Raw genomic sequence first — 18,340 nt, forward strand, 5'->3', positions numbered from 1 at the left:
GAACGCCCTGATTCCAGCCATTACATCATTTCCCTTATAATTCTGGCTGTAATCCAAGCATTTTAATTGCTAACTGAACTAGAATGAGTAGCACGCTTTTTTGGGGGCATGTGCATGTGATCTAAACCAGAGAATAAATATAGTTACTGTAAGTACAACCCAGCTGTCATCATCAGTATATTAGCTTCAGATGATTATGCAGTGATTCTAAGAAAATACACAAATCCTAAACTTTTTGGAAAATTATGTTTCTTTTGTTGTCATCTATAATTTAGAAATAATGTAACTGAATCCATTGGACTGTCCTGATGGCCAAACCCTCCAAATATATAACCTCAAAAAAAAATAAAAAAAATAAAAATAAAAAAACACCTTGTGTACTAAACAAGTACTTAATTGGTACTTAAGATAATGTCAAAACATCAAACAATTTATTGATAAAATTACTTTTTTGGAGATACTAGAACACTGGCACTTTCACATGAAAGTTTCATTTTGTTAAAGATCTTTCAGGAACACATGAAAAGGAATTTACGCCTGCAGTTATCTTCAGATAACACATATTTGAGCATACAAAACGATGTACAAACATCTCAATAAATATCATGCTTACAAAAATAGACAGTGTTAAACTAATCGTTTTAGTTCAACATTATTGCAAGAACCTTGCTGCTAGGGTGCAAACGGTCAGAATATTACAACATACATTATTTACAACAAACCAAGGCTTTCAACACACAACCACACACAGACACGCAATCATTGCATCCTGTCAATCCTTCTGTTACACTCATAAATACATGTACCATTGATAAATGTTAGTTTCAGTGAAACTGGAATTAACACTCTCAGTTAAGAAACATCACAAACAGAAAATCTATTAACCAGACAATGGCCATGCAAATCAGATTTCTACATCAGTAGTTTTATTCTTTCCCTAAATTAGTTTTTCAGTCATGACAGACTGCTGTAGGATAGAGTTCATTGGAAGTGCAGTTATTTTGTCTCTGATGGAGGCCAAAGTCATTATTACAAACACAAATCATTCAAAAGAAAATAAGTTTACATACAAAATAATGCCAATATCATGTGCAATAACAAAGCAAAGAAAGTGAGTGAGTGCAATGAGAGGACAATTGTAAAAAGCTGCAACAAAAAAACAACAAGAGTCAAAGTGTGAGAAATATTTCTTGGGAAAGACGTAGATGTTTGATAAAAGATACTAAGATGAACCCTCCAGGGAAAGAGAGCTAATCTTTTTTATAGGCAGATATGAAATGACTGCTGCTGTGTCTCTCCATCTCTGGCTACACATCCCGATGGATGATCTTAGTCTCTGCCTCTTGAAGTGGGATGTCCTGTCAAAACAAGACACCACGATTAATGATGTGCATTAAATTATGCAACACACGCCTATGATCATAATGATTTTTTTTTAAGGCTGAAAGCATAGACAGACTTTTTTTTTCAAGCTGGCAAGCAGAAGTCGCATGGCATCTTTCAAAAAAAAAATTTCATCTTTGATTATAAAGTAAAAAAAAAGTGGAAGACAAAAAGGGTTTTTCCCCATATAGCTAAACTGCCTCATGATGTCTTGCTTTCAGGTTCAGATTTTGATTGGTATATTTAAAAAAAACTGGGAACACTTTACGAAATGGTTTAATTTGTTAACATTAGTAAATGCATTAGATATCATGAGTTAAGAATGAACAACATTTTAACAGCATTTATTAATCTATGTTAATGGTAGTTATTAAAATATACTGTACTATTATTCATTTTTAATTATTTTTTGTTCATAATACTTTAATTAAAATGAACTAACTTGATATGTTAAATAAATTTCAGACTGTGATTAGTTTATTAAAAACGAATGAAATTTTGTTCAGCTAGGAAGCATTAAACTGATCAAAAGTTACAATAAAGAAATTTATAATGTTACAAAGGATTTCTATTTCAAATGCTGTTGATTTGAACTTTCTATTCACCAAAATAAAACATGATTCCAACAAAAATATTAATCAGCACAATTGTTTTCAACATTGATAATAATAAGAAATGCTTCTTAAGCAGCCAATCCTTTTATTAGAACGGTTTCTGAAGGATCATGTGACACTGAAGACTGAAGTAATGATGCTGAGTAATTCAGTTTTGCCATCACAGGAATAAATAGCATTTATAGCAATACAAAGCAATTGTTTTTACTTTGTTTGATCAAAATACGGCTTTGGTAACAAAAAGACACCATTAAAAAAAAGACACTTTTGAATGGAAGTCTATAAATGTTAGGTTAGGATTTAGGGATTTAAAAATGGTATCCCTAGAATAATACATCTTACACTTCTGCTATGAACTATGTTTTGTGGTCATCAGCTGCTATAAACTGTACCTTGAATGAGTTCTGAAGGATTCGCAGGCGGTGCAGTTTTTCATTAAGTAATGGATCATTGCAGCGGCGGACGAATGATCGCTTGTACTCTAATCGAGAAGAGGACCTGTGCTCATTGACAGGTGATAGATTAGTCCTCTCCAGAGCCCTGTACAAATCCACCAACGAGTCAGCCTGGTGCCTGCGCTCCCGCTCTGGACCTACAGAGGGCAGTGAAGAGCTACTTACAATCACACCATCATTTTCTCAACAACTCAAATTTTTACGATTAAAAAATTCCCAATTATATGGTTTAGTATATTAGTAACGGTAATTCTACAACACTCAGTTGTACAGTATATGACAGGAATTCTCAGCTCTGTCTGTTCATCAAGCTCTGTCTTTTCGGGATTGAAAACCCTTTGCATTAGTACAACTTGTAATTATCTTATTAGCTGTTTGCATTAAGGAGTTACACTTCAGAATGACTATCAGGAATCCAAGGGTAAAAAAGAGAGAAAGAGCAGCCCTAAAGCCAAATAACTCTGTTCCATCCTGAGACGACATTAACATGGACTGAAGGGACTCCTCCTCGTGTGCTTTGAGGCACAGTTTTGTTCTGAGGAACAGTGAATGTGTGGAACAGAACGGAGGGATGAAAAAGGATAGACAGGGATGAGAGCTGTCATGTTGGATTAGAAGGACTGCACCTAATATGAGGCTATTGGAGGTCTTAAGGGAGATGGGTATTCAGCTGAGATTTGCAGCTATAGTGCTTCTGAATCAAGCAGCAATATGTTCAGCATTACAGGCTACAAATACCAATAACTGGAGCAAAATGCAGCATCCTCTGAATGACATTTTGCAAAAAAATAAATAAATAATAAATCAAATCTATCATAACACCTAATAAAAAGCAGATGAGAATGAGAATAGAGATATTGCCAGGTTGCTATCAAGCCATTTTTTTAAACTACAAGTTTTTTTTAAAGTGCATGATTCTCATTGTGACTGTAATGCCTTCTAGTAAATTACAATCAACATTATTTCAAAAAAATATAATACTACGTATAATAATAATAATAAAATATTAATTCTGAATAAAATAATTATTATTAGATTAATATTATTATTAATACTGTAATAAAATGGCCTGTTAAGATAATTGATATCAGATTAATTATTAATAGTTATAAGTTATTCACAAAATTATTATTACTATTAAATAATAAACAAGATGCATTTTCAAATAAAAACAATAATAAACTGAATAAAATGTTCATATTATTATTCAAATATTCATATCAATACAGAATTAAAATAATGTGCTAAAATAATCAGTATCAGATTAATTATTAATGATAAATGATTCACAAAATTATTATAAATAATAAGTTGTTATTATTATTATTAATCATCATAAAATATTTATTTTAAATTATTAAGCAGAGCTAAAACCAATTCTGCATACTAATTAAAAAAATAATTAAATATTGTGGATAAATTATGAATAATTATAAATCAAAGTAGTTATAAAATATTTTGATTATGATTTTTATAATAATTAAAATATTCATAATGTTCAAAATGCATATTGGTTCAATTAAGAGATAAAAAACGTAAACAATAACTTGGTTGTTGTTATTATTATTATTATTATTATTATTATAGTATTCTTAAAATGTATTCAAAATGCATATCAGTTTACCACTATCAAAAACATGTTTGAAACTGGAGGGAAATTAATAATGTCATGATAAACAGGCACCCCTTAATAAAACTACTCACACACCTATATGCTACATATGCTAACCCACCCACTAACTTTTCTCTGTATATCTGGTCAAAGTTAGTTCCCAGTTTCTTGACCTGTGTGTCTGGCATGTGCCCGTCCCAGGTGGTAGCACTGTGCATCTGTGTGTTCAGCTGTGTTGGTGGCAGCCAGGATGGCATGAAGACCACTGTCACGGGGCAAGGTGAAACTGCGGTGCTTGCTTCCTACTCCACCACCTTCTACTCTTCCTACAGCTGTGATGGGCTTTTGGCTGGGCTGGGTGGGTGTAGTGGGTGGGATGTAGTGTTCTGGCGGCAGCCCGTGCTGGGCAGGGAGTGTCGACTGGCGGCGGAGCTCAACGGGCATGGCTCGACTGGGGTCGACAAACACAGAGTCATCCAATGGCAGAGTCTGGAGGAAATGGAGGCCAGAGCTGGTGAGGGGTGTCTCGATGAGGTCCTGCCATGAACGCCGCTGGCTAGCAGACTTTCGGCCAGGTGAGCTGGCGCTGCTCACACTGCCCCCATGTGTCTCGGAGAGGGGAGAGCGGGACTGGATGGTCTCTGTGGAGGGTGGGCGGATATGTTGGGACTCCTGGAACGGACTTGCCTGTAACACAGAGAGTTGGACAACATGCACGGTAGTTGGTAGTCTGTATATTTTACGACATTTAGAGTTTGGTGCTGTCACTACCGGGATACAAGGATTCACGGAGAGAGAACCAATTGCGAGTATGTTTTTATTAAGGGTAATCCAAGGAGAATAAACAGTCCAGGCATGAGTCGAAACCAAAACATCAGTCCAAACAAAAACAAAACATGAACACAAGGCAAAGGCACGAACTGACGGACATGAATTAAACAAGGACTCCGTGACACATACTAAAACAGACCGGGTTAAATACACAGGGAGAGACAAACGCTAATGGGAAATAGACAGAGTGTAATGATTGGTAACTAGTGACAGCTGGGTGCAATAATTCAGCAGAGAACGTGAGGAATGTGGTTCATAAAGTGACAGACACCGTGGGGGAGGAGGACATCTAGTGGATTCCCGGGGAACACAACCCAGACACTTTGACAATACCCCCCCTCTACGGAGTGGCTCCCAGACGCTCCACGACAAGACTACAAAACAGAGACCAGGAGGGAGGCGGACAGGTGGAGGCTCAGGGGGAGGGACTGAGGGCCAAAAAAAAAAAACATGGGGAACAGACACCAGAAGTGTAAACACAAAACAGGGAGACCAGGAGGGAGGTGGACCGGAGGAGGTTCAGGACTGAAAGGTCAACGGTGACTAGCCTTGTCTCTGGAAAGTCCATGGTACCTAGTCCTGACTCTGGAGGGTCAGTGGTGACTAGCCCTGACTCTGGAGGGTCATCGGTGACTAGCCCTGACTCTGGAGGGTCATCGGTGACTAGCCCTGGCTCTGGAGGGTCATCGGTGACTAGCCCTGGCTCTGGAGGGTCATCGGTGACTAGCCCTGACTCTGAAGGGTCCACAAACACCTGACTCGACTCTGAGGGTCAATAGGAACCTGACTCGACTCTGGAGAGTTCACTGGAACCTGACTCGACTCTGGAGGGTCAACTGGAACCTGACTCGACTCCGGAGGGTCAACTGGAACCTGACTCGACTCCGGAGGGTCAACTGGAACCTGACTCGACTCCGGAGGGTCAACTGGAACCTGACTCGACTCCGGAGGGTCAACTGGAACCTGACTCGACTCCGGAGAGTTCACTGGAACCTGAGTCGACTCTAGAGGGTCAACTGGAACCTGACTCGACTCCGGAGGGTCAACTGGAACCTGACTCAACTCCGGAGAGTTCACTGGAACCTGACTCGACTCCGGAGGGTCAACTGGAACCTGACTCGACTCCGGAGGGTCAACTGGAAACCTGACTCAACTCCGGAGGGTCAACTGGAACCTGACTCGACTCCGGAGAGTTCACTGGAACCTGAGTCGACTCTGGAGGGTCAACTGGAACCTGACTCGACTCCGGAAAGTCAACTGGAACCTGACTCGACTCCGGAGAGTTCACTGGAACCTGACTCAACTCCGGAGGGTCAGCTGTGACTGTCATCCTGTGCAGCGACGCTGGGCAGGCAGCCATCTTGGGCCATGACTCTGGACAGGCGGCCCTCTGGTGCTATGGTGCTGGGTTGGCGACCATCTTGTGCCATTGTGCTGGACCGGTGGCCAACTTGGGCATTGGTGCTGGGTAAGCGGCCATCTTGTGCTGTGGCGCTGGGCTGGCAGCCATCCTGTGCTGTGGCACTGGATTGACGGCCATCTTGGGCCATGACTCTGGACGAGTGGCCATCTTGGACCGTGGCTCTGGACCGGTGGCCAACTTGGGCATTGGCGCTGGGTGAGCGGCCATCTTGTGCTGTGGCACTGGGCTGGCAGCCATCTTGTGCTGTGACGCTGGATTGGTGGCCATCTTGGGCCATGACTCTGGACGAGCGGCCATCTTGGGCTGTGGCGCTGGCTAAGCAGCTGTGACGTGAACAGTCTTGGGAATACTAATACTAAGACAGACCGGGTTAAATACACAAGGAGAGACAAACGCTAATGGGAAATAGACAGAGTGTAATGATTGGTAACTAGTGACAGCTGGGTGCAATAATTAAGCAGAGAACGTGAGGAATGTGGTTCATAAAGTGACAGACACCGTGGGGGAGGAGGACATCTAGTGGATTCCCAAGGAACACAACCCAGACACTGTGACAGGTGCATCAAGAACCATAAATCCAGAAGGAAGGACAACTATAACAAGAGGGGCATTTATATCCCTGTTTTCCATTTTCTCTGCTGTCTTCTTTTACAAGCTCACCGCTGTCACCCTTAGTTATGCTCTGCCTGGAAGGAATGATCTAAGACAGCAGCACATTACGCACACACAACTCTCCTTCATTAAGATTACAGAGAGCTGGAGCCAGAAGACCACTTAAAAAAAAAGTGCCTTTTGACTATGAATTTACAGTGGCCACAATCATCCCCTGGGTCTAAATAATTCATGTGTCCTTCATCTCCATTCTATCCACCCCTTCACACCTCATTCTTCACCCTGCTCTCCCTCCCTCTTTTCCCCTTTATTATTTCCCCTCATTCGTTTCCTTCAGTCTTAGTTTTATTTATGAAGAAATTAAAACTTTTATTCAGCGAGAGTGCATCCAATTGATCAAAAGTGACAGTAAAGTCATGCTACAAATGATTTCTATTTTAAATAACTGCTGCTCTTTTGAACTTCTATTGATCAAAGATTTTTAAAAAAGTACATTAATGTTTGTTATACTTGAAGAACCTCAGACACTTTGATCTTCTGAGATACGGACAATACAAAGAACAGTGTATTAACAACATACAGACATCTGTTTCCCCATCTCACTGGGAGAAGATGCAGGAAATGCAAGATACAAGTCTGGTATCATTTGAATTGTCTCTCTGACTGGTACAATGGTCTCAATCTTGCAATAAGCAGACTAAAAGCTAAAACAGGTCCTAAGAGTTCAGAGATATGTTGCTTACTGTAGATGGTGTGCCATTCCCCAGTTTCTTTCATGCAAATTACTATCTGTCCAAATACAATCTGTGAGCATTAGATCATTCAAAAACAACATCAGAGAATCCGATATGGGACGAGTAACACTTATTGGTCTAGTAATACAATTACATGTCAGCAAGAACTCACACATTAACCCTCTGATGGTCTTCGTTTTCTGTATACACTCGTGTTTTGTGGGGTCTCCAGAGACCCCCGACATTAACATTTAATTTTGTAACAAGATAATAGTTTTTTTCTTTTACAAATGTAATTTTACTCTGTTTGTTAATGTTTTTACTCAACATTTGTGCAGTTTTTGGAGGGTTTCTGATATCTTTTAAATTTCTATAAATAAATAAATAATAATTATTTAAATAGGCCTTTTTACAAAAAAACAGCATTTTATGTAAAATTCACTTTATAAAAGACCCAGATTTCTAACTTTCATTCATGGGGATAACATGGATCATTTAAATGATTTAATGTAACATTTATACCCATTTTTTGGAAAATGCAGTAAAAAAAAAAAAAAAAAAAAAAAAAAAAAATCACTTTCACCACTAAATGGCTATAGAGCTCCACTATATGCTATTTGCTATTTGACTACCTGAAAGATATCTTTTCACAAGTTGGATTCAGTTGGATTCATATCTAAATATTATAAAATCACAATTATAACAAAAATAAATATTTTTTGTCAAAGTTTAGCTTTAGTTGTTTTATAACCTCACAAGTGTGTGTGTGTGAGTGTGTGTGTGTGTGTGTGTGTGTGTACACATTGTCGGTGTCAGTGTCACCACTTTATATTTGTGTTGGTTCTGCATTTTGGATGATTTTCTTTGACAAATGATAAGAGAACAGTTTTTATAGTCTCAAAAATGTATTTCTCTATGTGTGTGTGTGTGTGTGTGTGTGTACGCGTGTTGTGAGCAATATAATTTAGCATTGTGGATGTTTTTTGCATTGGTGGAAGTGTGCCACTTTATTTGTGCCATTTCTGTCGATTTGTTCTGCGTTGTTTCTGAGTTTTGATGATGAATTTAGTCTTATTTTTGATTGCGAAGACCCCGAGTGTCACAATTTTTGTCACGCTAACATAAAAACAGATATCATTCCAATTTTTTTTTTTTGTAGATCTAGAAAGTGTTGAGAGTCGTAGAAGGTTTCATACCATTTGGACAAAGGGAACATTTTTTTTAATTTTAGCAAAAGTCATTTGGGGTCAGAAAAGACCCCAGAAACCATCTGAGGGTTAAACACAGTGCAAACACAGGAACCCAAGAAACAACAACAACAAAAAAAGAAAGACAGACAAGACTTACTGAGGTGGAATGAGGGTAAGTGTCATATGGAGGTGGAGGGCTATCCTGTTTGGGTGTTGAGGACATCTGATCAGCGTCCTCGTGGTCACTCTCGCTCCAGTAATCTGAGGAAATGACAGCAAATATCCATTAAACACATGAGGAATCCAATAATAATGACATTTGAATGATGTGGAAAGCAGGCAGTAGAAGTAAATTCATTTGAAAGATGTTTGGGTACATTTCTTGTCTTCATTTTAGCATTTATTCATCAAAGGATAAAAAATTACTTCCTTTATTTTTACTGAAACGCCCCATACATGCATCCAACATGTACTTCATATGCATATATTTATAGGACTTGCAGACCAGACCACACAAAGTCAGAGTGGGAGAATAATTGATCCGACAGGCTTAGCGAAGCATGAAGGCATCTTCTCACCATGATCCTGTCGAATCCTCTTCTGCTCCGAGTGAGCTGTTGCCGCCATGTTCAGTCGACTGAGCCACCTGCGAGCAAACAAAAAAACAAACCAAAAGTTACCTGGGGAGCTCTTCAAGCTGCTGAAATGCAAAGCTGAAATAGTCTTTCGGGATGTCGCTAAAATTAGTAGCTTTGATCAGCTCATGGAAAATTCAATGAGATGCATTCAAGACTAGAGCATTCATGAGGAATTGACAATGTTTCAGATTACATTATGAGTCTTTTTTGCTTCTGTAGGCATCCTGGAAAGTTTCTTTTCATCTTACCTATTCATATCATCCATGTTGTCCGCAGCAAAGTAGAAGCTCTTGATTTTAGGATGGCAAGCCTTAAAAGCACTGAAAACAGGCAAGATCTACAAAGTCAGCATTGTATGCAAAGCTGCATTAAAGTTTTTTTTTATGAGAACTGTTTCACTTCTAGTTTATTCTAGTACTCACAACTTTTTGCGACATTCGTTGGCCTGATCAATGTTGAACTCAGGTAGGCTGACAAAGCCCTCTGCCTTCTCGTCCTGAGAAAGAACAGAGATGAAAAAAATGAGATATACTGATGTGTTCTGGGTAAGCAGTGAGTTTATGCAGGCAGTCTAATGGGCCATTTTGTGCTTTCATCATGAAGATGAATGACCTCGTGCCCTCACCTCTTCATTGGTGTACCAGTATAGGCAGGCATCTTTCAGCACAACCCAGTATTTCTTCCATTTCTGAGAGAAGTAACTCTTTGCATCCTTCTTCTTCCAGAGCCAACCCTCACAATCACCTTGACCCAAGTCCCTGCAGGAGATTCGCCGCTTACTAATGGAGGGCAGGGATCCAGCTGAGAAGGACAAAGAGAGAGAGAGATCAGAGACATCAGCGTGGGCAATATAAATGAAAGGACTGGCAGGAATAGTATCAAAACAGTGACTTTTTGATGTACTGCCATACAATGGCAGAGAAATGTCTTGACATAACAATTATTCAGAGTGAGAATCTGTGATTGGATTTCTGTAGGGAAAAAAACTGCACTGCAAAAATCTTTTCTCAATCGGAATTAAAAATATATATATATATATATATATATATGAAAGATTCTGAAAAACAATTCTTAAAATGTCATTTTACTTTAAATGGATTAAAAATTTAATTTCTTTAAATAAAACTTTATTTCATTAAAAATATGATAACATAATCTTTAATGTTTTATATATATATAGATATATATCATTTTTTTATAATTTACTAATTTAACAATTATTATTTAAAATACCAAATAATACATCTTAATTTTTTTTATTTCTTCCTACCCCGAATTCTTTTAGATTCTCTGAAATCAAAACCTATTGTTTACAAATGTCTTATTTGAAAAATTATTCAATATTTTTTCCTGGAAAAAAAAACTAAAACTTTTTTTAATACAATTATTTTTGCAATGTGTCAAGCATTTTAATGTAATAACTACATGCCAGAGGAAGATCCAGAGATGAGGTTTCAGAGCTAGCAGAATTCAACATCTGCCATCTTACCTCTTAACTTCACTTTCTTAGACCGGGAAAGTATGGACGATCTATCAAATGTCTGAAAGATATTAAATAAATACAAGATTTAAATTATTTCATGCCGCGTCCCTTAATCTTAAATTAAATCTACATTAAGTTGTCTTCAGCACACTCACAAGATAGACAGATGAGGTTTCAGATGTGGGTGTGGCCAGTGAGTCCTGCTGCAGGGTGGGGACTAGGGCGTAGTGGGCGGGGCTAGCACCTTTCTCACTTTTCCTTCTACTACGCCGACTACTGGCGACGTCCAATGTGGTACTCCTCTGTCCCTGCCTTGTCCTCACTTACATATCGCAGCAGGGAGTTTTCTGTTAATAAACATGTGGGATTATGAAACTACATGCGGTTCATAAAACAGGACAAATCACATTTTCTGTTTTTAAAATTTAATAAAGCAGTTTTGATTCTGTCTTTTAAATAATGTAATGGTTAGAGTTGAAATCAAATTATTCAGAGGTCTCAAAGAATACTGCTAAATCTCAAAGAATATGCTGTGTTGCACATGTACAAATTTGATATAAATTCTGCCAGCGTGACTAAAGAAAACATTCTCTCTGCTCCCACTCCTTCAGCAACAGAGCCTGGCCTCAACCAATGAGAAGCCTGCATCTTGGCAAGACCTCTATGTTGGAGTTACCATGGCAATGCAAAACCAAAAAAATCCCAAAATCTCAAAGAGCCCGTGAGATACTGGCAGAGAGTTCCTAGCACAAATGAGGTAAATGTAGGGGAGACGGGGACAATCTGGCCTAACGATGGACAAAGATTTTAAAATGTGCCAATGGGAAGGTCAGGGCTAAAGTGATGAAATCACTGCTTCAGCATAACCTAAGGAAAATATATTAAAGCAACATCCTACTCAATGCTCATCCACCCACATACAAACACACACACACACACACACCTCTTCTGATCTCTTTTGTCAGCTTGGTGGGATCTTCATAGTCTCCGACCCAGTTATATTCTACAGGCATGGAAATAGGCCTCAGCCGTCCTAGTACACATGCACAGAGAAATCAAAACAAAATCAAATAATACATTACAGCACAATACACATATTGGGCCAAGAGTAGAAGATTAAGTATAACTAAATTTTTTATGTTTACTGCAATTTATGGCCATTTGAATGCAATGTATATCTGTATATACAGCATATACTGTGTTGCAGATAAAAACAGCCTGCAAAGACCAAACATCATCATGTAAAAAAGCATGTACCATACGTAGTAGTGTTGTCCCTGTGTAAGGGTGGAGGGCCCTGATTCTGATCATACTCATAACAGTACAAGACCGCATCCTCATCTAACAGGGGGAATTGTCTCCGGCACTCCTGATCCAGGAAAGAGTTGGGCGAATCAGAACCTTTAGCAGCCTGCTGGCAGTTGCTGGTAAGATTTCCTATGTTGTCTCTGCAATGGTAAGTGAAAAGTTTTATAATCTTTTGCTCCACAGATCTTAAATGCAAACTAGACTTTGACTGTTCCAAAAAAGATAAATGTTTTCCGGTGCAAAAATTACCACCACAGTGCAGTTGCTAAGGTGTTTCTGGTTGCTTACTGGTTAAACCAAAAAGTTCCATCTCCAAATGGTCTGATGATATGGTCAAGTCTGGGGTCAGTAAGATTTTCTTAAAGAAGTTTATCATTTAATTTAGCAAGGATGAAATAAATTGATCAAAAGTGACAGTAAAATCATTTAAAATATTTCAGCACCTAGAAAGGACCTCTACTGCCCTGAAAGACAGCGGAGACCAGGACAACTAGAGCCCCAGATACAGATCCCCTGTAAAGACCTTGTCTCAGAGGAGCACCAGGACAAGACCACAGGAAACAGATGATTCTTCTGCACAATCTGACTTTGCTGCAGCCTGGAATTGAACTACTGGTTCCGTCTGGTCAGAGGAGAACTGGCCCCCCAACTGAGCCTGGTTTCTCCAAGGTTTTTTTCTCCATTCTGTCACCGATGGAGTTTCGGTTCCTTGCCGCTGTCGCCTCTGGCTTGCTTAGTTGGGGTCACTTCATCTACAGCGATATCATTGACTTGATTGCAAATTAAAACAGACACAATTTCAACTGAACAGAGATGACATAACTGAATTCAATGATGAACTGCCTTTAACTATCATTTTGCATTATTGAGACACTGTTTTCCAAATGAATGTTGTTCAGTGCTTTGGCGCAATGTATTTTGTTTAAAGCACTATATAAAATAAAGGTGATTTCACAAAATTCTACTTTAATTAAAAACTTTTAATTTGAACTTCTATTCAACAAAGAATCTTGAAAACAAATGTATCTCGGCTTCCACAAAAATATAAGGGAGCAAAGCTGCTTTTTACATTGACAATAATAAGAAATATTTCTTGAGCACAAATCAGCATATTAAAATGATCAATGACACTGAAGACTGTAATGGCTGCTGAAAATCCAGCTTTGCCATCAAAGGAATCAATTACATTTTGAAATATATTCAAATAGACATATCACCATATCACATTTTTTAGACTTTGTTTGCACCTTTTTTTAGTCTAGTTAGTTGTCATAGTTTCTGATTTGAGTTCTTCATTGTGTTCAGGTGTGTCTAGTATGTTAATTCTAGTTTGGTCTGTATACTTAAGTTCCTGCCTGTTCAGTTTGACTTCGTCGGGTATCGTCAATGTTATGTGTGCTCCTGCCTTCTCTTGCTTGAATTTACCTATACGTGGATTTATTAAAGACGGCTTATCTTTATCTTTGTTTTTGTGTGTGTTCATTGACACGTTTAAGTGAAAAGAAAACAGATATTTTAAATTATAATATTTCTCAATATTACTATTTTACTTTCTTGATTAAATAAATGCAAACTCGGTGAGCATCAGATACTTATTTAAAAAAAAAAAAGTCTTACTGACATGTTGACAAAGTGCATGTTGAAGTGTTTTCATACACACACACACACACACACATACATATATATACATATATATACAGTGTGCATCTGTGTACTAGTTTGTGTTGTAATACTGTACCTGGGTGTGTATGGGTCATCTGGGGGAGGGGGGATGAAGAGGTCCTGTAGAGCGCAGCTGTCCCGTCTGGATGGGGTGCTGAGGGTGCTTGATGGTGTGGCCACACCACTGCTGGGGCTGGGAGGAATGATGGGCTAAAAACAGTGGTACACTTAGCTTTAGCATTTCTAATATCCCTTAGGAAAGTTGTTAAAATAAGCTTTTGCGTTTTGATGCAGGCCATTTTCAAAAGTTTAGTATTAGTTTATGTATTCAAAACTCAAACATGGCTTTGATTTTGTGTAAATAAAATTTCTTCTCAGTGTCTTCAACTTTGCAGTTGTCATGACAATCAGTGTGTCTTGTTCGATGTCAGCTGTACAATCAAAACGGAAAAGATTAAATAAATATATGCAATTTAAAGACTGCACAGTCAATCGTCTAAAATGACATTCCACATTTTCGCCTAAGGGCCCAAGTAAAGCATCCTGATGTGCCGGGGCTTCAGTAGAGCAGCAGAGGAGATTGAGGAAAGAGGGATAAGCACCAGATTAGAGGTAAAATGATGAAAGAAAAAAGGGAGGTTGGTGTGTGGGGGAAGAGAGAAGCGAAAATTTGCCATGCAATACAGTTGGTCAAAGCCCTGAGGGAGGGGAAGAGTGTTCTTAATGCTGCTAAAAAAAGAACAGGCACAGACTGGGGGACTATGCCATAGCATATCATCACACACCACTTAATCCACGTACCGCACACATCCCATCAGTACCTGCAGGGCGAGGGGGCTTCCATCTCATGTTCTTGAGTAAGGCTGGGGCTGACGTGAGAGTGCTTTGAGGTCGTTTCTTTAGCGTGAGGGTCACACCCGCAGGATTGCTGCGTAAAGAGTTTACCAGGTTCTTCAGCTGCCAGCCCACCTACGCAAATCAAACACACATGTTCACCTCTTAACACAACACAGTCAGAAAAGAATTCAAAACATTATGTCGTCTTGATAACGGGGTCATTCTTCATGTCCCCACCTTATACTGCACGTTTTAATATACTGGTCAAATCAATAAAGAGATGGAAAACTATACACTTTACCATTCAAAAGTTTGGGATCAGTGAGATTTTTTAATAAGAAGTCTCTTATGCTCAACATGGCTGCATTTATTTTGTCAACAATACAGTAAAAATAGTAATATTGTGAAATATTAATATAATGTCAAATAAATTGTCTGTTTGAATATATTTTAAAATATTATGCTAGTAAAGCTGACTTTGAGCAACCATCACTGCAGTCTTCAGCGAATGATCCTTCAGAAATCATTCTAATATGCTGATTTTGTGTTTATGTAACATATTATTATTAATGTTGAAAACAGTTGTGCTGCTTATTATAACTTATATTATTACTATTTTTCATATCAATTTCAAGGAGATCCCTCATTGACCAGGATTGATCTGGCCATGTTATCACTCATTAGGTAAAATTATTGTGTGAAAATCGATACACTCACCACTGTCTGATGATTGACCTGAATGACCTCGTCACCAGCATGGATTTTCTTACAGCGGTCAGCTAGCGACTGAGAGAGGGAGACAAAGAAAGCCATTGGATTCCACATGATAAAACACAATTGTTTTTATAATTACTTGCACTACCAATGTCCTTTCTTCAGCTGAACTGTCCATGCATGTCATATTGAGATTGTACTGAAAGATTGAAAATGACCACTCACTCCCTCTGTAGTGCCCGTGATGACATGTAGGCCGTCATATGTTGATTTGATGTACATGCCCTAGGGCAAGGAGAAAGACACTTTAGAGCCATTGCCTGAAAATATCGGACACACTCTGGGAAAACAGTGAAAAATCGTGCTGACATGAAATGCAAGCACAAATCCTCTCTGACACACAGTGTTATTAAGAAGGGATAAAGGGGGAAAGAGGGAGGGTGTGTGAATGTTTATTTTTATCTATCTATCTATCTATCTATCTATCTATCTGTCGGTCTGTCTCTCTGTATAATAATATATAATATACTTTTCACCATCTTTAAGTCGTTTTTTAGACAAATATATAGGAACTCCTTTAAAATGGCTTTGAATCTCATGAGGTTTATGCATAAAGAGGAGAGATGAGAAATCTAGGTATCCTGATACCCACCAGTCCCTCTGTGGACCTTATGTTGTCCAGCTGTACCACTTCCAGATGGGCAGCCTGGGACACCATGGGGTCCGAAGAGAGGGAAATGATGTGGTCACACACGCCTGACAGGGTCTTACACTGAGGACAGAGAGAAAGAAAAGTGAGAATAAAGAATTTTAGATATCTTGACCAAGAAAGGCACAGTAAGAATCTCCTAGCTGAAGCTACTAATGGGCTTCAGTATGCTGATGATTTTGTTGCATGTTCACTGTGATGCTTCATAAGCACCATCTGCATTGGGACTGAGTGTCGCCAGCATGCACAATATTATGATGAGGTCCCATAAGCATAATACTCTATGATCTTGCTGTCTTCTTTGAATTGATCCGTCCAATCACAATTCTCCCTCAATCTGCTGCTGGTGACTAATCAGTGAAGATGTGTTCCTTCTGTTGCAAACGAAAACTCTCTCTCTCTCTCTCTCTGAGACGAAATGTGGCCTTTCCTGGTATTTATAGCAGAGAGCCAGCTGTACCCTGACTGACACTGCAGCATGGGCTAGCATCATGAATCAAATATGAATATTTCTCTCTCACACATCTCTCTCTGTCTCTCTCACACACACACACACAAAAACTCTTGCTCTCTTTTTCTCACTTTGACACAGATTTCTATTTTTGAACAGAGGAGCTAGATAAGGAGATTTATTTAAATGAATAAAGAGGTTGTGTGAAAATATAAATGTCACTCTTACCACATGCAGTATCTTATTTTCTGTCTCATACACTGTGCCATCCTAAAACACAAGAGAAAATGTTGGTTTAACAATTACATTTTAAAACCATTTTTATTACATTGCAGATATGAAGTTAAATTCATAATACGTTTTAAGTATTAAGTATTATTTGATTTAAATACAGTCTTATTTTGTCTTAAAATATTAACTATAATAACTGTATATTTTAAAATATTTTAACAGTACATTTTATATATGGCATTTCACATGAAAATTATATTTACTATGATTTTTTTATATTTCTTACTCCAATGCAAAAAGATTTTGTTTTAAGCATAAAATCACTAAATTATTTACACTTTATGCTTACTAAAACAACAACTACAAAAAAAACTTAACATATATATTCTCTAAAAAAAAGCCTCCTTGTGCAATTTTGTTTAGATATTTATACTGGAAAACGAGAAAGATAAAAAAAAATCCCTTTAGTGTTACATAAAACTAAATGATTATATAACGCTTTATAGTTAATGTGCATTCATGTCATGAAACTTTGATTAATATACAGTATATTCAAATTTTAATCATCAGTACTATTACATAATATTTGCTTATGGCATTTCAACAAAAGTGATAAAATGCTTCCCAGTTATGTTATACTAGCTTGTTATATCATTTCTGCTCTAATTGGTAAGCAGAGTTTTGGGATATCTCAAATGGGAAGATAAGCCTTGCTAGTAGGACACAGGGAACATGTTTTTTTTTTTTGGCACTGTGTCTTGCACCTGTCTGAAATAGCCAAAGGCAGCATCCTCTGTCTTGAGCAGACAGATGAGGAGAAGATGAGTCATCCTCCCACATTGAACCTGGTGCAATGCTTTTGCTCTTCCTCCTCTCATTTGCTCATTTCCTCCACCCTCCATCACTATGATTAAAAGTAGATTTCCAGTCTGTGGGTGAAGGAGCTCGGGGAGCTCGACTGGCCGCACACATGATTAATATTATACATATTGGGAATCTCCTTCAGCAAGCAACCTACACATCACAGGCTGATTCAAAAGAGAGTAAATATAGCTTGAGCGAATATGAAGTGTTTGAGTGTTTAATTAAGAGAGAATAACTTTATATAAAGTTTGAATGTGTGAAAGGCTCTTCAGAGTGAAGAAGATACAACATGAGACATGCAAGCCGTGGCATTTTTACACACACAGACTAATTTCACAGCAAGTATCTTTAAGGGCACATTCTACAAGCCTTCATATTTCTGTATTTCATATGTTCTGGGACACGCTTTTCTCCCACCTGGGAGAGTCTGTCCTCGCCCTCAATGGCCCATGCTAGAGCGGCACTATTTCAATCCAGTACAGAAAATTGAGAAGGTGAAAAAACCTCCATGACCTCATTCTAAAGAACCTTCTGCCTTATAATCTTTACCCTGCTTTCCAAGCATTCTCAAAAAAGACATTTCAGTCCT

General features: G+C 38.3%; 1 pseudogene; it reads right to left on the bottom strand.

Moving 5' to 3' along the window:
* Nucleotides 1-1,284: 1,284 nt before the first annotated feature.
* The window catches only part of LOC113092306 (connector enhancer of kinase suppressor of ras 2-like), a 34,191-nt pseudogene continuing 17,135 nt past the window's right edge, over nt 1,285-18,340 (bottom strand).

The sequence above is a fragment of the Carassius auratus genome, unplaced genomic scaffold, assembly GCF_003368295.1.
Source record: "Carassius auratus strain Wakin unplaced genomic scaffold, ASM336829v1 scaf_tig00214550, whole genome shotgun sequence".
NCBI classification, from domain to species: Eukaryota; Metazoa; Chordata; class Actinopteri; order Cypriniformes; family Cyprinidae; genus Carassius; species Carassius auratus.